Consider the following 21,003-nt stretch of genomic DNA (forward strand, 5'->3'; position numbering starts at 1 on the left):
AGTGCCTTGGTGACCAGCGTGTGTAGGAGTCTGAGCTGGCACCTTCGGGCTATGCTGTGCAGCGGGGGCTCATGCCATGGGGCATTCTTGTGTTCTGCACCGGGACTGGTGACGTTGGGCATCCTCGTGCAGTGTGGACCACATGAGGTGCACATGAGCCAGACAGCTCCCGGAATTCGGAGCCTGGCTCTGTCTCAGGCCACCCACCTGTCTGTGGCATTTCTGAGGGATTGTGGGGACCATATGAGTCTGTGTCCCCACCCTCACTGGCTGGACACCTGTGCCAGGCTGGAGCTTTATGTTTCACCATCCCCTGTTCCGAGTTGTGTGAATATTTATTTTCATTACCTACTCTCATGAGCTTTCCTTTTAAAAAAAAAAAAAATCGGAGACAGACTTTGAAGTCCCCTGGCCCCACCGTTCGTGGACCTAATGGTATTGCAGAAATTATGACTTCAATTATGTATAATAACTGGGGCTACTTTAAAAGTCATGTAAAGGAACAAGGTGGAGTAGCCATTTCAAGCTGTACATCATGCTGGATTCTTAAGTGAACATTATCAGGCTTTCAACACGTTTTCTCTTTTTATTTACTTTGGAGAATATAATGGATGCTCAGAAGCTGTTGGGATTTAGTAAGAGGAAGTTATCCTTAAGAAGCTATTTAAGCAAGGGGACAGTTGGAGTAAACGTAAATTATGAACACACACCTATTCCAAACCAGAGAAATAAAAGCATCAACTTTACTGGGGTTGAAACTTGGGTGCTAGTGTGTCTTTCCTGCCCACAGTGACTGTGGCAGTGCTGTGGGCAGGAAATTCTGGAAAGACTTGGTGCCAGTGGTAATTTTTGTGACGATTCATTTGCTTTCAGCTCAAGTGACTATAGTCTTACTTGCAAATGGCTAGGTCTCCACCAATGGACCACAACACTGACAAAGGACACATGAGAAATGACCCTTGGGTTTTTAACAATTATTATTTTTAATGGACACATTATAGTACATATCCATGGGATACAGTATGATATTTCGATACATGTTTTTCGTGTGTAATTAGCAACTCAGGGTAATTAGCATGTCCATCATCTCAAACATTTGTCATTTCTTAATGCTGGGAATATTTAAAATCCTCTCTTCTAGCTGCTTGAAAATATACAATAAATTGTAAACTATAGTCACCCTACAAGGCTATAGCACACTAACCCTTATTTTTACTATCTAGATGTAATTTTGTATCCATTAGACAACCTCTCCCTTTCTGCCTTCCCGCCGCCCTTTCCTGTCTCTAGAAGCCACTGTTCTACCTTCAGAGGGTAGAATATCGTTTTCCTCATAGAGATCTTTAACCTTCTTGGTTAGATTTCTTCTGAGGTATTTTTATTTTTATTTTATATTTTTGTAGTTAAATGGGATTGCTTTCTTGATTTCTTTTTTCACTGGCTCATTGTTGGTCTATAGAAATGCTACTGATATTTATATGTTGATTTTGTATTCTGTAACTTTACTGAATTTGTTTATCAGTTCAAAGAGATTTTTGCTGGAGTCTTTTTTTTTTTTTTAATATATAAGAGCACATTGTCTGAAAACAGATAATTAGAGTGCCTCCTTTCCACTTTGGGTGCCCTTGATTTCTTTCTCTTGCCTGACTGCTCTTGACTAGGACGTTCAGTGCTGTGTTGAATAGGAGTGGCACAAGTGGGCGTCCTTGTCTTTTACAGATCTCAGAGAAAAAGCTCTTAGTGTTTCCCCATTCCCCATTATGTTAGCTGTGGGTTTGTCACATATGGCCTTTATTGTGTTGAGGTATGTTTCCTTCAGTGCCTCGTTTGTTGAGACTTTCTATCATGAAGCAGCGTTGAATTTTATCAAATGCTTTTTCTGTATCTATCGAAATGATATTATGGTTTTTGTCCTTAATTCTGTTGATGTGATGTAGCATGATTATTGATTTGTGTTTGATGAGCAATCCTTGCATCGTGGGATAAATCCCACTTGATCATGGTGTATAATCTTTTTGATTTGCTGTTGGATTCAGTTTGTTAGTATTTTGTTGAGGATTTTTGCATCTGTGTTCATCAGGAATATTGACCTATAGTTTTCTCTTTTTATTGTGTCCTTGCCTTATTTTGGTATCAGGGTAATGCTGGTCTTGAAGAATGAACTTGGCAGAATTCCCTCCTCTTCAATACTTTTAGAATAGTTTGAGAAGAATTGAAATAAAAATGTGTAGAGTTCAGCTGCGAAGTCACCTAGTTCTGGGGTTTTCTTTGTTGGGAGACTTTTTATTATTACTTAGTCATACATGTTACTCATTATTGGTCTCTTCAGGATTTCCGTTTCTTCTTGGTTCCATCTTGGTAGGTTGTACGTGTCCGGGAATTTATCCATTTCTTCTAGATTTTCCAATCTGTTGACATACAATTGTTCAAAATAGTCTGTAATGATCCCTTGTATTTCTGTAGTATCAACTATCATTCTCCTTTTCTGTTTCTAATTTTATTTCTTTGGGATTTCTTTTTGTTTGCTTAGTGTAGCTAATGGTTTGTCTATTTTATTTATCTTTTCAAAAAACCAATATTTTTTTCTTCATTTTTATATTTGTTAGTTTCAAGTTTATTTAGTTCCTCTTTGATCTTTGTTATTTCTTTTCTTCTACCACTTTTGGATTTGATTTGTTCTTGCTCTTCTAGCTCATCGCAGTTCGTTGTTAGGTTGTTTATTTTAAATCTGTTTTTTAAATGTAGGAGTTCATTGTTATAAACTTTCCTCTTAATACTGCTTTTGCTGTATACCATAAACTTTGATATGTTGTGTTTCTGTTTTCATTTATTTCAAGAAATTTTTAAATTTCCTTCTTCATTTCTTCATTGACCCATTGGCTATTCAAGGGCATATTGTGTAATTTCTATGTATTTATACAGTTTTGAAAGTTCTCCTTGTTGTTGATTTTTTTTTTTAATTAAACTTTTTGTTCTAGAGTACATGTGCACAATGTGCAGGTTTATTACATGTGTATTCACGTGCCAAGTTGGTATGCTGCACCCATTAACTCATCATTTACATTAGGTATATCTCCTAATGCTATCCCTCCCTCCTCCCGCCTCCCCCTTCCCCACAACAGGCTCCAGTGTGTGATGTTTCCTTTCCTGTGTCCAAGTGATCTCACTGTTCATTTCCCACCTATGAGTGAGAACTTGCAGTGTTTAGTTTTCTGTCCTTGCGATAGTTTGCTGAGAATGATGGTTTCCAGCTCCATCCATGTCCCTACAAAGGACATGAACTCATCCTTTTTTATGGCTGCATAGTATACCATGGTGTATATGTGCCACATTTTCTTAATCCAGTCTGTCATTGATGGACATTTGGATTAGTTCCAAGTCTTTGCTGTTGTGAATAGTGCCGCAATAAACATACATGTACATGTGTCTTTATAGCAGCATGATTTATAATCCTTTGGGTATGTACCCAGTATTGGGATGGCTGAGTCAAATGGTATTTCTAGTACTAGATCCTTGAGGAATGACCACACTGTTTTCCACGATGGTTGAACTAGTGTACAGTCCCACCAACAGTGTAAAAGTGTTCCTATTTCTCCACATCCTCTCCAGCACTTGTTGTTTCCTGACTTTTTAATGATCGCCATTCTAACTGGTGTGAGATGGTATCTCATTGTGGTTTTGATTTGCATTTCTCTGATGGCGAGTGATTATTGTAGCAGGACTAGCCGCAGACAAAACATGATGGGAGGCTACATGCATCAGCTAACAGAACAAAACGTTTTACAGTGCTTTCTCAGACAATGTCTGGAATTTACAGATAACACTAGTAGTTTGGGTCAGGGGTTAATATTATTATTATTATTTTAACCACCAGGGCCAGGTGGTGGTGCCAAGGTCGTCTAGCTATTTATCTTACTTCTGTTTCCTTCCAACTTTTTGTTTTCTCCCCCTTCTCCTGTCTTATAAACTAGGGAAAAGGGGAGACGGGGAAAAGTTGGGAAAGACAACAGGAGAAGTGGTGGTCTCATTCTATATTATGAGCATTTTTTCATGTCTCTATTGGCTGCATAAATGTCTTCTTTTGAGAAGTGTCTGTTCCTTGTTGTTGATTTATAGCTTTATTCTGTTAGAGTCTGAGAATATCCTAGATGTTATTTCAATTTTAGAAAAAATGTATTGAGAATTCTTTTGTAGCCTAACATGTGGTGGATTCTAGAGAATGTTCCATGTGCTGAGGAGAAGAATGTGCATTATGTATCTGTTGGATGAAATGTTCTGTAAATGTCTGATAGGTCCATTTGGTCTACACTGGACTTTAAATTTGATGTTTTGTTGTTATTTTTTGTCTAGATGACCTCCAGTGCTGACAGTGGGATTTTGAAGCTCCTACTATTGTTGTGTTGGTGTCTCCCTGTCTCTCTCTGTCTCTCTCTCTCTCCATATATATATATATATATATGTGTGTGTATATATATATATATATATATATGTGTGTGTGTGTGTGTGTGTATATTTATGTATATATAAATTTATTTGAGACAGAGTTTTGCTGTTGTTGCCTAGGCTGGAGTGCAGAGGTGCAATCTCAACTCATTGCAACCTCCACCTCCTGAGTTCAAGTGATTCTCCTGCCTCAGCCTCCCAAGTAGCTGGGATTACAGGCATATGCCACCATGCTGGGCTAATTTTTTGTATTAGTAGAGAGAAGGTTTCACCATGTTGGCCAGACTGGTATTAAACTCCTGACCTCAGGTGATCCACCTGCCTCCACATCCCTCCCAAAATGCTGGGATTATAGGCATGAGGCACTGCGCCAGACCTCTCTTTCTATTTAGATCTACTAATATTTGCTTTATATATCTGAGTGCTTTGTTGTTGGGTGCACATATACTCGTAATTGTTATATCCTTTTGCTATTTTGATCTCTTTATTATATAATTACCTTTTTTTCTCCTTTTTACAGTTTTTGACTTAAATTGTGATTGATCTGAAATAAATATGGCTACTCTTGCTCACTTTTGATTTCCATTAATGTGGAATGTGTTTTTCCATCCCTTCACATTTAGTCTATGTGTGTCTTTGCGGCTGAACTGAGTTTTTTGTAGGCAGCATATAGTCAGTTTTTCTTGTTTTAAATTCATTCAGGCCGTCTGTATCTTTTAATTGGGAATCTTGGGATTATTTTGCTATTGATATCACAGTCCAGACATTAAGATTTTCTCACTTAAGTTGCTTTACACAAATTAATATGAAGAGGAAGTAGAGTTTTTCTTTTGTCCTTTTGAAGAGAGTGATGGATTATTATTTTGACTTCATGCAAGTGAGGGACTCACCATGCCTGTTGGGATTTTAGAATTTCTTTCCTGTTATTAGGAACAGCAATGATCTGTAATGGGTTCCTGGAATCATCCAGTGATGGTCTGAATATCTTAAAACTTTCCTTTCATGTCTCATTTTCTATTTCTCCCCTAGTAGCCATGCACCTGGGGCAGGACCTGGCCTTACATTTCTTTGGTTTCTTGATGATTTTTTAGGTTTAGTGTTTGACACAGTTAGGAGTCTGGATAAAATCAGCCCTTCTGGGAAGTGTGTAAGTCAAACAAGGACTTTCTGGTGACGTTATACAGGTTTCCCATGCCCCATGAGTACAGGAATAGCTCCCTGGGGAAGGAGAATGGGCACATGATGGCAGGGAGCCATTCTGGGATGGTCCCATCGTTCTGCAGGAATTGTCATGCAGGAAGAAGAAGCACGTGGTGACTGAGCTGGTAGTGATTCTGCTGATAGTTTTGATCGTTATGATTTGCTCCTGAAAGGTGATGTGGGATGAACTGCAATATTTAGAATGCTGACATTCCTTGAAACAAAGATATAGAAAAAGGTTTATAATTGCATGATGCCTTGTAGTTTTCAGCTGCTCTCATGTGGATCCTTTTTCGTGCTTCTGAAATGCTTTCCCAGGAGAGAGCGTTGTTCTTTGTATATAGATGAGGAGCCTGGGTTTCAAATGGTTAGGAATTCAGCACACGCATTGGAATCTTTAGTTTCCTGGAACATTTTCTATTCAAGTATAGACCACATGGCCTCTAAAGGCTGGCTCATTCTTAACACCGCGATTGGTTATCCAGCCTCACGTCTGGGGTGGGTGGCAGGAACTCCACAGCCATCCTGGGTGCTCTGGGGTGGGGTGGCTGAGCTGTGGCAGCTCCTCCCAGCTGAGCAGCAAGGCTGGGGAAAGCTCATTCCATTCCCCTTGGTTCTAACCAGGTAGAGGCTTACACTGCACGTTTCCTTAGCTGGGAACCTTTAGAACTTTACATTTAAATCTAATCTGTGATCCAGGGGGTAGACACATGGGTATTCACTGTACAATTCCTACATTTTTTGTATATTTAAAAATTTTTTTTTTATATGTGTCATGGACGACAAAAGAAATGAGACCCCTTTGAGTTAGCTTTTCTGTATAGCATCTTCTAGAATCAGGAGGCTGGACAGGGTTTAGTTTCATCAGAAATCTGAATCTTTCTGGTCAAGAGACGGCACTATTAAGTTCTTGGTTGTGTGGTTTCTGGGAAAGAAATATTCTAAATGAGTTCCAGGAATCACCTCTGTGGGATTTCTACAGGAAAAATGACCACTCTTGAAGCTTCGCTGTCACTAACAAGAATAATGGTGACAGTTTCTAAGCTGTCTCCAGCCAATCTTTAGTTCTTTTATGCAGAGTGCTTTTATTCCAAGTGAGGTGCCCTTCTGTTTAATAGTGACCTGCAGTTATTACAGGGATTGCAGCTGCATTTGATGGACGTGAACCTGTTCATCTCTGGCTCCCCAGCTTCGCCTCTGGGGTGCGTGGCAGGCGCTCCACAGCCATCCTGAGTGCTCTGGGGTGGGAAGTCTCTAGGGGGAGTGGACAGTGCATGGCCAGGACGTTCCTGTCCGACGTTCCACACTGGTGTGTGGGCGTCTCTGCCCTGTTTCCTCCGTCCGTGCATGTGTGGCGTTTCCTCCGTTCGTGCATCTGTGGCCTGTTTTCTCCGTGTGTGCCTCTGTGGCACGTTTCCTCCATCCATGCGTCTGTGGTGTTTCTTCCATCCGTGTGTCAGTGACATTTCTTTCGTCCCTGCGTCTGTGGCACTTTTCCTCCCTCCATGCGTCTGTGGCACTTTTCTTCCCTCCGTGCGTCTGTGGTGTTTCCTCCGTCCGTGCGTCTGTGGTGTTTTCTCCGTCTGTGGATCTGTGGCGTTTCCTCTGTGAGTCTGTGGCCTGTTTTCTCCGTCCACGCTGAAGGTCGTCACTTCTCTCTAGTCACCACTTACTGATCGCTCCCTGTTGGGGTCCGTGCCGGGGGTGGTGGAGAATGAAAGAACACACAAAAGACAAAGACACACAGAGAACATGGCGGCCGCGCTCAGAGCCTCCGCCTCACTTTATTTATACTCCATAAACCCCATGTCAGCAGAAAGAATGCAATGCAAAACAAACTTTCTTTTCCCAGATGTAACCTTCTACTCAGTTCTTTGTTTCTATGCTCTTCCTTATCTGCCCGCCTTCTTGGCGCCTACGGGAGTTCATTAAAAGTTCAATTGGAGATACTGTCCTTGAGCCCTATCTATTCTCAGCATACTGTTTTCAAAGGCCCCTGCATTTCCCCCCCCCCTTTTTTTTTTTGTTTTGCCTCAATCCTAAAAAGGTAGCCCATATTTGTTCTTGTGTTTTCTTTTGTTTTTGGAGGCGACGGAGGGAGCATCGAATCACCAAAAGAAGTAGACCCAATCCAAGTGCCCAAAGCAATATACTTCCAGAGATTGTAGAAATCCATATCTTCATCTGGGTCCATGGGTTAAAGCAAGGCGCTGACCCAGCTCCTGAAGGGTTACAGTTCCGGACAACACATGTAATTGTTGTTGAAATGCTTCGGAAATGTTCTGAGTGAGCTCTTGGATGTCCAAACTAATATTTTTATGGCCTACTAATAATTTTCGGATTACAGTCCAATTTTGAGAGATGTTAAAAGGCACAGGCGTTACACAAAATTGAGTGGAGTTCCAATCACATTGTAATGTCATCCGAGTACTGAGTACAGTGAGCTGATCTCCAAGCCATGTCAATGCTTGCTCCATGTTGTCCAATCTTTCAGCAAGTTGAGAATCAATGTTTCGTTGTTGAAGCCATAACCGGTGAGATTGTTCGTGCCATTGCTGCATAAATTCAGCATTTTGTATGCTTTGACGAAGAGCGAGTCCTGCTATGGCTGCAGTGGAGACGATGGCGACAAGGCTCATCACCGAGGCAATTATAAGTCCAAGGGCACGGAGGGTTCGCTGGAGAGAAGTCCAAATATAAGTCTCAAGAGGTGATGCCCCCCATGGTCGCGTAAGGTTAACAGGTAGCCAAATTTCCTTACGAGCCCTGAGGATATAAATATCCTCAGTAAAATTGTGCCACCAGGAATGATTGAGGCAAGACAAAAATGTACACGTATCTGTACAATTAACAATCCCCGCAAGATTATCCCATGTCAAATTTCCTGCTAATAATAGGTGGGGCTTACGGACACAAGCAATAATATATCAGGAGGTATTCCGATATAACTGAATATGAAAGGAGTTATTTGGGTTAGAAAGATTAAGGGGCATATTCCCCACAAAAGTGCTAATGGCATCGCCTGCAACTAACAACTTCCAAAAATAACTCTGTACTTCAGGCCTCCTTCACGCCATACCAAGGTTTCATTACTGTTAGCAGCAATACTTTTATTTACCCAGTGTCATTTCAAAGGTATGTGACTAAATTTTGTTTGAAAATCACCGTGCACACTTCAATCAGTTATTTGCATCCCGTTGTATTCTAATAAAATCCGGGGTTTAGTTCCCCGACATTATTGTCACTCCAGCACCTCAATATTAGGAGAAACGTCTAGAATAGGACAAAAAAGTAAAGAACTAGGAATAGTTTCATTACTATATACAGTATGATTATATTAAAAACTTCTAGTTACAATAATAACAGTATTAGCAGCCACATGACTATGTTTATAACGAACAGCCCAAGCTTCATGCGATTTTTGGAGACAATGAGGACTATTTCCCATACATATTGGAAGTCCTTCCACTCCAAATTGGTATGTGCTGATTATAATTGCTGTTTCCCGTTCTATGTTGTCCTTGTCCATATGGGGGATGGCATCCAAGTAATGTTATTGGTGAAAACCTTAATTTCCGCCTCCTCTCAGGCGACTCCCTGATACAAGGGTGGAAAGGGAATATAAGTCCAACATTCATACAAAGCCTCACTAAGAGAAATAAGTCTCCCGCCGAGGCACATCTAACAAAGGAAGAAATGCATGCTGAATCCAGTTTTCTTTTCAACAGGGTTTCAATCATCTTGTAGGAAACCACTCAGGTCCACTCCCTGTAAGGACAAGAGCATAGCCCCGTCCCTGTTTTAGAACTTGCCCTTGAACATGCTTACCTTCTTCATTAGGATACCAAACCTTTAAACTGTCAGCAGGGACTATCACCGAGGGAGTTGAGGAAAGATGGGTTACGACAGCAGAGTCTTGCAATTGTCTCCATTGATTCAAAAAAATTAAGGTAAAAAGAACCTTCAAAATCTGGTTTCAAAATCTGGTTTCTGGGGGGCTCATTTCCCCCTTTTTGTTTTGTTTTAATAGTTAAGTTTTTAAAGTTAAATTTGTGCGCTCAATGATGGCTTGACCTTGACTGTTGCCCGGGATACCGGTGATATGTTGAATATTGTATTGCTGTAAGAAAACTTGTAATTTACGAGAGACATAGGCAGGGGCGTTATTAGTTTTAAGTATGAGGAATGCCCATGATGGCGAAATAAGCTAAGAGATGAGTAATAACAGAAATGAGAAAAGGTATCAATGGTATGATGAACATACTTTAATCGTCTAAAAGAAGGGACACCTCGTGGATTAACCCCAGGATGGAAGGATGGAATGCTCAAAGGAGCACAGGAAGGACAAGCTCGAATAAGAGAACGAGCTTGTTTATGAGTTAAATGAAACCATCGTTGAAGGCCAGAACTATTAGTGTGATGTAGAGTATATTTTTGTTCTGCAGCATGTAGGTGGCCGATTAAAAGCAAATCAATCTGAGTATTACCATGAACTAATGGTCCAGAAAGTTGAGAATGAGAACGAAGATGAGTGATGAATAAAGGAGCTCGATGTTGGCTCAAAGTAAAGGATAACAAAGAAAAGAATTTCTGAAGAGAAGAAGTAGTACAAAGAGGTAGAGTGGCCTGAGAAATATAAGAAGTAACATAAACGGCGTATTGAGAATCACTAACAATGTTACAACCAGTAGTAGGGAAATCAAGTAAGACCATGAGAATAGCAAACAATTCTCCCTATTGCACCGAGGGATAAGGATAAACTGTAACTCAAGATTGATGAAGCTTCTTGCCAAGAATCAGAAGTTGCAAGAAGATAAGTGATCTGACTATGAGTGAATTGAGAGATAATTAAGGAAGGATCTCCTCCCCAAAGTTGTCGACAGTGATGCCGTCCTTTGATGATCAGTTCAGCTAAACGATCGATATAAGTAGCCAAGCGTTTGGATATTTTATTGGACAAAAAGATCCATTTTAGTGGTCGACTAGTTTGATGAATCATTCCTGTGGGAGAAGGTAAAGTATGAAATAAACAAAAGGAAGGGCCTTTTGAAGTTGCTCTTCAACAGGCTGGAGTTCCTGTAAAGCCAAAGGAGTTAAATGCCGTGAGTTGTCCAAGTGACTGTCTCCTTCTAGAATAGAAAAAAGATGTTATAACTGATATGTTGGTATTCCTAAAACAGGACGCATCCAATTAATGTCTCCTAGAAGCTTTTGAAAGTCATTTAATGTTTTTAAATGATCACGTCGAATTTGAATTTTTTGGGGTCGAATATTTTGTGCCCCCAAGGTATAACCTAAATATTGATAAGAAAATCCAGTTAAATTTTTTCTGTGGCAATATTAAGTGAGTAGAAAGAAAGCTGAGTTTGTAATGATACAAAAGCATCTTGCTGCTTTTCTCTGGTTTTAACTTTGTGGGATAAGGGCAGGATTAGGAAGACCAGGCTGTAAACTTTCCCTAGGTTTAATGTAAACATTTATAATTTTAAGACAAGACAAAGACAGGAATTCCATGCAGAAATACGTGGCTTTATATTCCTCTCGGCCATTTGTTTTTTGACTTACTCTTTTAGAGTCCTAAGTATTTCTTTAAATAATAGTCACTGTTTCACCTAAATAGGAGTGGTGGCTATGAGTTTAAAGGATTGTAGCCCATTTTGAACATCTTATTTTTGGCAGCTGAGGAAATATGAGGAATGTGTAAAAAAGCAGCAAATTGTTGTGAAAGATCTTGTTCCCAAAAATTAATATTGATAGGAACAATATAAAAATTAAAAAAAACACTTGACCTTGTTGACCTTTAGGACCGACACAGGTTAAAGGTTCTACGTCTTGATAAATCACAGAAGCAGCACCCAAGCCAGTGAGTATAATTGAAACTTGTCTTTTTTCCCATTGTATAGGCCACTAATTTAAACAAATAATAGACATATTCACCCCCGTATCAATTAACTCTTTTAAAACTATCCCATTAATGTGCAATGAACATAAGGGCTTTTGATTAGAAACTAAAGTTTCCCAAAAAACAGTTTTTTCTGTGCTACGAAACCCTCTCTATTGAGAATACGTTCCCCTGCCTCTAGGCGTATAAATTGTGAAACTTGTACCAAAATAAAAATTTTATTAGTAATATCGTGTCCTTTTGGCAAAGGGCCACACACTCTAATAGCTAATTTATATACTCCTCTATTAGGAGACAAAGTATAAGGCTGAGTAATAGCTAAGTCAGCAGCGGCGCTCTGCTTAGTTGCCGCATAAAGCTGAGAAACTGGGGTAAGGTGTGGGATCCTTAAGGAGGACTTGAATTTATTCCTTAATGTTGTAGGCCATTGCTCACTGAATATTGTAGTAGACTTCTATTGTAATTGTTGGGGCCCCAAGCCTGTGGGCCCCGGCTCCCGTTTCCCAGGAGAGGAGACAGTAAATTTCCACTTTTATCAGTTTTGGAACGACATTTATTTGTCCAATGTCGACCTTTACCACAATATTTGTACACCTCTGAAGGCAGCTTTCTGCCTTGAGGGATAAAAGTGTTCAATTTTTATGACATTCTTTTTTTTGAAATGTCTAGGTTTACCACACTGCAAACAAACACCTTGTCTGTTATTTCCTTTTAAGGCTTTAGACAAAGCTCCAGCAAATAATTGAGCATCATAAATAGCCCCTCCAACACTAACACAAGTTTTAATATATTTATCTAAATTGGCCCCATTGGCCTTTAACGATTTTAACAATTTTTAACAGTCAGCATAAGCATTTTTAAAAGACAATGTTTATAACACAATTTTTGAAGCAAGGCCAGCACCCACAATTTTGAAGACAGCATCCTGAAGACGGGCTACGAAATCTGAATATAGTTCATTTGTGCCCTGTAAAATCTTCACAGAGGAAAGGGAACATTTTCCTGTTATCTCTACCTTATTTCAGGCCCTTAAAAACAAAGTCTTGATTTGAGTAAAGGCAACATCATCTAAACCAGCCTGAGCATTAAGAGTAGCATATTGGTCCGTGCCTGTGAGTTGTTCCTCAGTGGGTCCAGGGGGATCACACATAACATTTCTTCTAGCCTATACATGTGCCTTGTTCATTTACAAGCTGTGCAATTGTAACCACTGAGAACGATCAAGAAAAGCCTTCCCCAAAGTCTTCCAGTCTATAGGAATTATCAAATTTTCTGATGAAAAATATCAAGAAGACCAAGGATAAAAGGAGATTGAGGTCCATAGTTAGAAATGGCAGCTTTCATTTCTTTTTAAAAATTTAATTTGTAAGGCATTAAATTGGACATTATTGCCACCATTTGAAAACTGAGCATTAGGAGCAAAAGAAGCACAAATAATTGGAAACAGATCCAGCTCCTTAAATTTTTTTTTTAATTAAAAGTATATATAATATATAATAATACTCATATCCCCAAATATAAAGAATCTCAACATATTAATAAGAAAAGGCAAATAACCCAACCAAAAGTAGCAGAACAAAGAAATGACAATAAACCTATATGTCTAACATCATTACTCACTAGGAAATATGTATATTAATACCAAATTGAGAATCATTACATACACAATACAATGGTTAAAATTTAAAAACACAGAAAATATCAAGAGGTAGTTAATGTATTAAGCAGCTCGAATATTCAACTTCTGTTTGGAGTGTAAATTGGTGGAACCTATGCACCCCTATAACATAACAATTTCCTAGCTGGGGTTATTAATACTATATTAATATTAATAGTTAATATTAATGTGTTTATTTATTGACTATTGAAATACTCATAATATTTTAACAAACAATAAGATATACATATACACTGGTTTTAACATATTAAACAGGTGTTTAGTATAAATTTAAAGTATGTCTGATGTGAACAGGGCTTCAACTTTGCCAAACAAAGGTAAAGATAAGGAAGCTGGGGGGTTGGAGGCACTGGAAAATCCTCTTTTAACAGGGCAGAAGGAAAAGAAACAGGGAAAGCTCGCAAAGGTGAATTAGAAGAATATATCTGTAATATTTGTTGAAGCATTTCCATAATACACTGCATGTCAGAATTTCCCTTAGAAGAAGGAAGAGCTGGCTTTTTCTCTTCTCCCCCTTTTGCTACCCCCCCATCCTCTGTTATCCTGGCACAAAGGGGCTCCATTTCAGATTTATTTTATTTTTATTTTTTCCAAATCCTCAGATATCTTTCCTCCTGTGGCTACATTACCACACTCTGAATCAGTCTCAAGTAACTCTAATGTCTGAGTGATAGAGTCACACAAGGTCCACAATTTTAGAGGCATAATATCCCCTAACTGGAGAGCTCTAAGCAGAGTTTTTACTACCTGTAACCATTCTCTGCGATTCAGCTGCACTTTAGTCTGATACTGAAACCAGTAACAATGTTGTTCAACATGGGCAAACAATCACTTCAAAGTCTTTTTCTTTCACTTTTACTCCTATAGACAGCAACAGTCCTTGAAACAGCCGTAAATATTCTGAGGCCAGAGAGATGGAATTCCCCATAATGAAAGCTTAAGAAGGTTCCCCTTAACAATATCCGGGCCTTACCCGCCCCTAGGGGGGTTCCCCTTCTTGTTCTCCCCTACTCACTCGTGCTGACCCTGCTCGCTGCGCCACTTGTTGGGGTCCGTGCCGGGGGTGGTGGAGAATGAAAGAACACACAAAAGACAAAGACACACAGAGAACATGGCGGCCGCGCTCAGAGCCTCCGCCTCACTTTATTTATACTCCATAAACCCCACGTCAGCAGAAAGAATGCAATGCAAAACAAACTTTCTTTTCCCAGATGTAACCTTCTACTCAGTTCTTTGTTTCTATGCTCTTCCTTATCTGCCCGCCTTCTTGGCGCCTACGGGAGTTCATTAAAAGTTCAATTGGAGATACTGTCCTTGAGCCCTATCTATTCTCAGCATACTGCTTTCAAAGGCCCCTGCAGCTCCCTGTGTGCTGAGCCTGTGTCAGGCGTGTGGCGTGTGTCACCTGTGTGGCAGGGGTTTGCGTGACACACAGGGACACACGCTTGGGGAGCTGCAGTGATGGGGTCATAGCCACGCAGCTCAGCCCTCGGTCTGAGGGTCTTGGTGCCCACCCAGCTCTTCCCGAAGCAGCCTCAGGGCAGATCCCAGCTCTGCTTTCTCTCCTCGAGATACCTCATGAAGTAAACTAAGCAAATCGAAAGTAGGAAACAGTTGTGAAATGAGGCCTGGTTTCAGGTGTGTGTGGTCATTTCTCTTTACATGTTTACTTCACATACCCCAAATGATATACTTTCCAGCTGGTATAACAATTAATTACCAGCCATTACTGGTACAAAATTCCAGGAAGGATATTTGAGGAGGGCATAGTCTCAAAAACATGCTTAATTTTCACAGTTGTGATTTGCATGATAAAGCTGTCAGGACTGTGACCTTCTTTTGTTATCTTATTTTTATTTTTAGACCCTTGGGAGGAAGTTATTTAGTGATTACTTATAATTGTGAAAATAATGTAATGATTACAGAATCTCATTAGAATAAATATTATATTTTCTGTTCCTTATGTCAATGAAATCATCTTAATCCAGGCCGATGTTGGCAGGAATTGTCACGTTTAAAATGGGTAAGATATTTATGTGATGTGACGACCTCCCGTATTGTCTCTGGAACATATCAGAACTTTCATCTCAATTCTCACTTGTTGACACCCTACCTTGTTTTGTAATTATTCTTGTTTGCATCAGAATTTTGAATCCACGTACCTGAGATGATACTTACGTATGCATGTACGCATGCATGTGTGTGCATGTGTGTATGCGTGTGTATGTGCGTGTCCACGTGTCCATGTGCACGTGTATATGCATGTATGTGTGTGCATGTGTACGTGTGTATATGTATGTGTGTATATGAGTGTACGTGTATGTGCATATGCGTGTGTATGCATGTATGTGCGTATGTGTGCATGCATGTGCGCTCATGCACACACGTGTACATGTGCATGCACGTGTGCACGTGCATACACGTGTATGTGTGTATGTGTATGCACATGTGTACACACGTGTGTACATGTATAGGTACGTGTATGCATGTGTATGCATCTGTGTGCACACAGATATACCTTTTCCTTTCATACAGGCTGTTTTGAGTATTGCTGTTAGGCAGTGACAATTTTCTGTTTCCTCAGTCAGAAAATGGGTAGCTCATCATTAATAAAGATGAGCATTCAACATCAGGAATAACTAAATACAAATGAAATTGTCATATTAAATAAATAAATTCCAAAACAAAGGCAATGATCTGTACTATGTGTTCACATTGAACTTTCTTATAAAAATTGGTGTGAATGTTTCCCACTTATTGGAAATCACATGACTAGTTTAAGCCAAAACGTGGAATATTAATTAATTCTATTTTCAGATCACTTTTGCATATTTATGATTGATCTGTTCTGCTGTTCTGGAAGCTCTGAAAACCACTCTGTCTTACTCTAGCCGATGCCACGGTTGTGAGAATTCAGGGAAACAAGGTGTTTGCCAGTTTAAGTATTTTAGATCTCAAACTGCCTCTTTTCTGCATCATAAACCAGTCTTAAAGAAAGACATAGTGTGACTTGTAGTGGATTATGTCAGTTTTATTTTCTGTGGCTGAATCATCACTCTACATTGTGAATTAATGTTATTTTTCAGATCGTCTTCATAACACAGGGAGGTTCTCCAGTGTTGAGTGCAGGTTCAGTGAAAGTACTAACACTGTTACTACGGACTTAAACAGACTTGTTTTCTGAGGTGATAACCTTGGAGTCAGGCATTCAGTGTCCGCCCATCTCTTGGTTCCGAGTTCTCGGTCCCCTCCCGCTCTCCTCTCCCTGTACCCTTACTACTGTCTTACCTTCTTTTTGACTCCTAGGCCCTCGGAAGATGGTGTGTTGGGGGCAGGTGCCTGCTGTGAAACTTTGATAACTTTGGGAGAGAACTTTTTCTTTGGAGCAAGACCCCTCTCAATAAACTTTCAGTAGCCTGAGTATCATCTGTTGTGTGAACTATTTGTGGAAAATGTTCAGCATTTTTCCTTGGATTTTGACTGATCTTTCTCCACCTGCCAGTTTCTTCTCAGTTTGCCATGTCTGTACCCTCACCAACCCGTTCCAGCCCTGGTTACGTGTAAAGTATTTGAAGCAGAGCTCTGCAGATGAGAGAGTGTGTGTCACCCCCCGAGTTCCCTTCCTGGCCTCTGAGTGTCGGTTGTGTTTTGTTCCGAGGGACGACTCTGAGGCTCCTGGCCCCTGTTTTGGAGCACCCCACAGCAAAGTGGGTGTAAAATGAAAAATGGGTTTATGCTGTATTATTATAATTCATAGAGTAGATGATAAAAATGCTTGAATCTGAACAGCAGCTGAAAATGAGGACATGGTACCAGTTTGAATGTTGGACGACTTTCTTGAAAAAAGCTTTCATCAAATTTAGAAACTGTGCGTGTGCTGTTTTCTATTTCATACTTAGAATCTGTATAGTGTGTGTTGTATGAATGTGTTGTATGAGTGTGTTGTGTTGTATGTGAGTTGCATGGGTTGTATGTGTGTTGTATGTGCATATTGTGTTGAGTTGCACTTATTGTATGTTTGAGTGTTGTGTGTTGTATGAGTGTGTTGTGCGTGTATTTGTGAGTTGCATGCTTTGTATGTTGTATGAGTGTTGTGTGTTGTATGTGTGTATGTGTATGTCGTATATGAGCTGCATGTATTGTGTGTGATGTATGAGTGTTGTGTGTTGTATCAGTGTGTTGTACATGTGTTTATGTGTTGCATGTGTTGTGTGTTGTATGAGTGTTGTGTGTTGTGAGTGAATTGTACATGTATTTGTGTTGAGTTGCGTGTGTTGTGTGTATGTTGTATGTGTTATATGTTGTATGAGTGTTGTGCGTGCATGCTGTGTTGTGCGTGAGTTGCATGTGTTGTATGTGTTGTATGAGTGTATTGTATGTGTATGTTGTGTTGTGAGTTGCATGTATTGTGTGTACATTGTATGAGTGTTGTGTTGTACGAGTGTGTTGTACGTGCATGTTGTGTTGAACGTGAGTTGCATGTGTTGTACGTGAGCTGTATGAGTGTGTTGTATGTGTATGTTGTGAGTTGCATGTATTGTATGTATGTTGTATGAGTGTTGTGTGTGCATGTTGTGTTGTGAGTTACGTGTGTTGTGTGTTGTATGAGTGTTGTGTGTTGTATGAGTGTGTTGCATGTGCATGTTGTATGTGAGTTGTGTGTTGTGTGTGCTGTATGAGTGCATTGTTCATGCGTGTTGTGTTGTATGTAACTTACGTGTGCTGTATGTGTGTATGAGTGTGTTGTACGCACATGTTGTGTTGTGAGTTGCATGTATTGGTTATGTGTCGTATGAGTGTGTTATAAATGCACATTGTGTTGTGAGTTGCATGTATTGGGTATGTGTTGTATAGGTTGTGTGTGTTTGTGTGCAGTGTGTGTTGTCAGTGTTGTATAAGCACATTGTACATGCGTGTTGTGTTGTGTTGCATGTGAGTTGCATGTTGTCAGTGTGTGCCATGTGAGAGGCGGGGCATCCACATGACTGCTCCTCAGTGAGTCCTGCCTTGCAGCCCCTTCGAGCTTGTATCTTCCCGAGCAGCCTAGAAGCAGCAGCCTGTTTGCCTCTGCCCCTCCCCAGGAGACCTCAGCCAGGTCCTGTGCTCAGCCCCCCGCTGGGCAGTCTGCCTCTCTTGTCTCTCTCTCTTCTCTCTCGTCGTCCTCCTGCGCCTCCTCCTTCTCGGGACCTGCATCCTTCCTCTGTGCTTCCTGGCAAGCCACACCTGGGACGTTGGAGTTCAGGCTGTCCTCCAAACCGTTTGCTCCTCTCTGAAGAGCGCCCCCCTTGACTGGCCGTGAGCAGCTGGAGTGGATTGCAGGGAAGGGAGGTGGGTGTTCCTGTAGAGACGCCAGGGTCTTACCTGGGGAGAAGGGAGCCTGCACTGGGCAGGCCGCCCTCCTGAGGAAGGGGATGGGGTGGGAGGAGGCTTTCGTGGACAAGGGGCCCACCTCCTGCCCTCCTTCCCTCTATCCCAGTCTGTTGTGAGGGAGGGCGGGACCCTAGGTGATTTCTATGCAGATCTTCAATTATCCACGCTGTGAAACAAATACTTCTGTTTTTAAGATCAGAGGAAATCTCCTTTGTTTGTCTGCCTTTTATTTTATTTTACGTTATGTTTTTTTGAGAAGGAGTTGCCCAGGCTAGAGTGCGGTGGTGTGATCTTGGCTCACTGCAACCTCCACCTCCCAGGTTCAAGCAATTCTCCTGCTTCAGCCTCCTAGGTAGCTGGGATTACAGGTGCCCGCCACCACATCTGGGTAATTTTTGCATTTTTAGTAGAGATGGGGTTTCACCATGTTGACCAGGCTGGTCTCGAACTCGTGACCTCAAGTGATCCACCCGCCTTGGCCTTCCAAGGGGTTGGGATTACAGGCGTGAGCCACCGTGCCCGGTCTGTCTGCCTCTTAGTTAGAACCTGTGCATTTTATGTTTTACATTTCACTTTTCTGGGTCAGAACAGTAGTGTTTCTTTTTCGTAGTGTTGCTATGAATGTCCTTTACGATTAGGAGACTGGGTTGGCTGCCCACTGGAGAGTGGTATCACTGGGTCAAGGTCACCATCTGCCCCAGCAGCGTCCAGAGTGTTTAGAGTCTTTCCTGGACGTAGACACCCTTTTGTCTGACGTTCAGATAAAACCAATCACTGCATTCAGTTAATCAAAGAGGTCAGAGCTGGGAACCGTTAGTGCACATCCACTTCTCCCGAGGGTGTTCACGCCTCTTCCACGCGGGGCTAGGCTGCTGCTGAGCATGGTTCTGCTGGCTGTGGCTGTGGCCTCTTTCCTCAACCACAGCCATCGCAGGCCTGCCACAGTTTTTATTCTTCTAGAAGAGAATAGGCAACACAAGAGAAGCAAGGTATGTTAGATATGAAACCGTTAAAAATTATTTCCTCAAACATTGTATATATTTTTTGCTCACACCTAATTTGATAGCAATTTTAAAAAGATTAAAATGAAAAAAAAATTCCCCTATATTAAGTCTTTGAAAGGCATCCAACTTAGTTTTCATACAATTATTCACTCTTTGGAGTCATACTTTATTGGTTTCAGTAATGTGTAAGAAATGCACCAGCATAAACAGATTTAGGAGCAAACAGCAGCTTCGTAATTATAGTTCAGCTCGTGGGGCCCAGCTGTGGGGGTGCAGCCTGTGCCTGCCTGTGCACCAATAGGGCTGGTCACCTTGAGCATCTGGGAGTGTCTGGGTAAGTGAGGTCTGGGCAAGGCAGCATCCACACACCTGCGTAGTTCTCACTTTGTCCACGTTATCCGACAATGCCACAAAATTATCAAGTAAGTGTTCTCCAAGCGCATATTCAGTTAGTGTTTGGAAAGTGCATAGGTACCTCATACAGCACCTTTAAGAGGAGCTAGGAGCCCAGGAATGAGAGCGGGTGTGAGACCTGTACTCTCTTTGCATAGATAAAATATGCATGTGCATATCTGAGGCCAGAAAGTTAGATTGGGGCCAGAATGTGGAAGTCCTTACCTGTGGGATACTAGGGAACCACTGAGGGTTTCGGAGAGAATCGTGTCTCTGATGTGCGGCATGCCGTGGAGCCGGGGGGTGACAGGGCAGGCTCATGCAGGGCACTCGCCGTGGCCGGAGGAGGAGAGAAGGCAGCCAGTGAGCTGAGCAATTCGGTGCCTGGGTCAGGAGGGGAAGAGGGAGTACAGGAAGGCGGATGAAGCTGCGAGTCTGCACCCCGAGGTCGCCGTTGCGCTTTGCCGGAAATCAGGAGAAGCAAGTGTGGACCTGACTCAGAGATACTTAGAGACACCACTGCAAGCTGCAAGTTTGGAAATACAGGAGGAGGCTTGGGGGAAATCTGGAGCAGGGAGCATTTGGGAGCCTCTTAGGTAGAAGTGCACGTCAAGTAGCCAGAGTGTGAGGCATGCATGTCTGGAGAGAGGAGGCCAAAGGAAAGCCCACATTTGGAAATGGAGGAAGGGTTGGAAGACCCAGAGAAGGCCCTGCTTAGAGTCCAGAGAAGAGCTGGATGGCGCAGTTCACGAAAGCCCAGAGCCGAGAGTTTCCAGGAGAAAGTCCCAAGTGTTGCTGAAAACCAGGGGGCAGGACTCCAGTTGGAGCCTGTGAGGGGAGCCTGGCGGCCCTGATCCCTGAGAGCAGCCAGAGCCTGGGTGTCATGGTGGAAGTGGGTAGGAAGTGAGTGCAGGAAGCAGGTGGAGATGGTCCTTCAAGGCCTGGTGCTTCACACAGGTAGCCAGCTGTGGACCGAGACACAACTGGAGAGGGGCCTGAACCCAGAGCATCTC

This window comes from Macaca mulatta, chromosome 12 (genome assembly GCF_049350105.2).
Source record: "Macaca mulatta isolate MMU2019108-1 chromosome 12, T2T-MMU8v2.0, whole genome shotgun sequence".
In the NCBI taxonomy this organism is placed as follows: Eukaryota; Metazoa; Chordata; class Mammalia; order Primates; family Cercopithecidae; genus Macaca; species Macaca mulatta.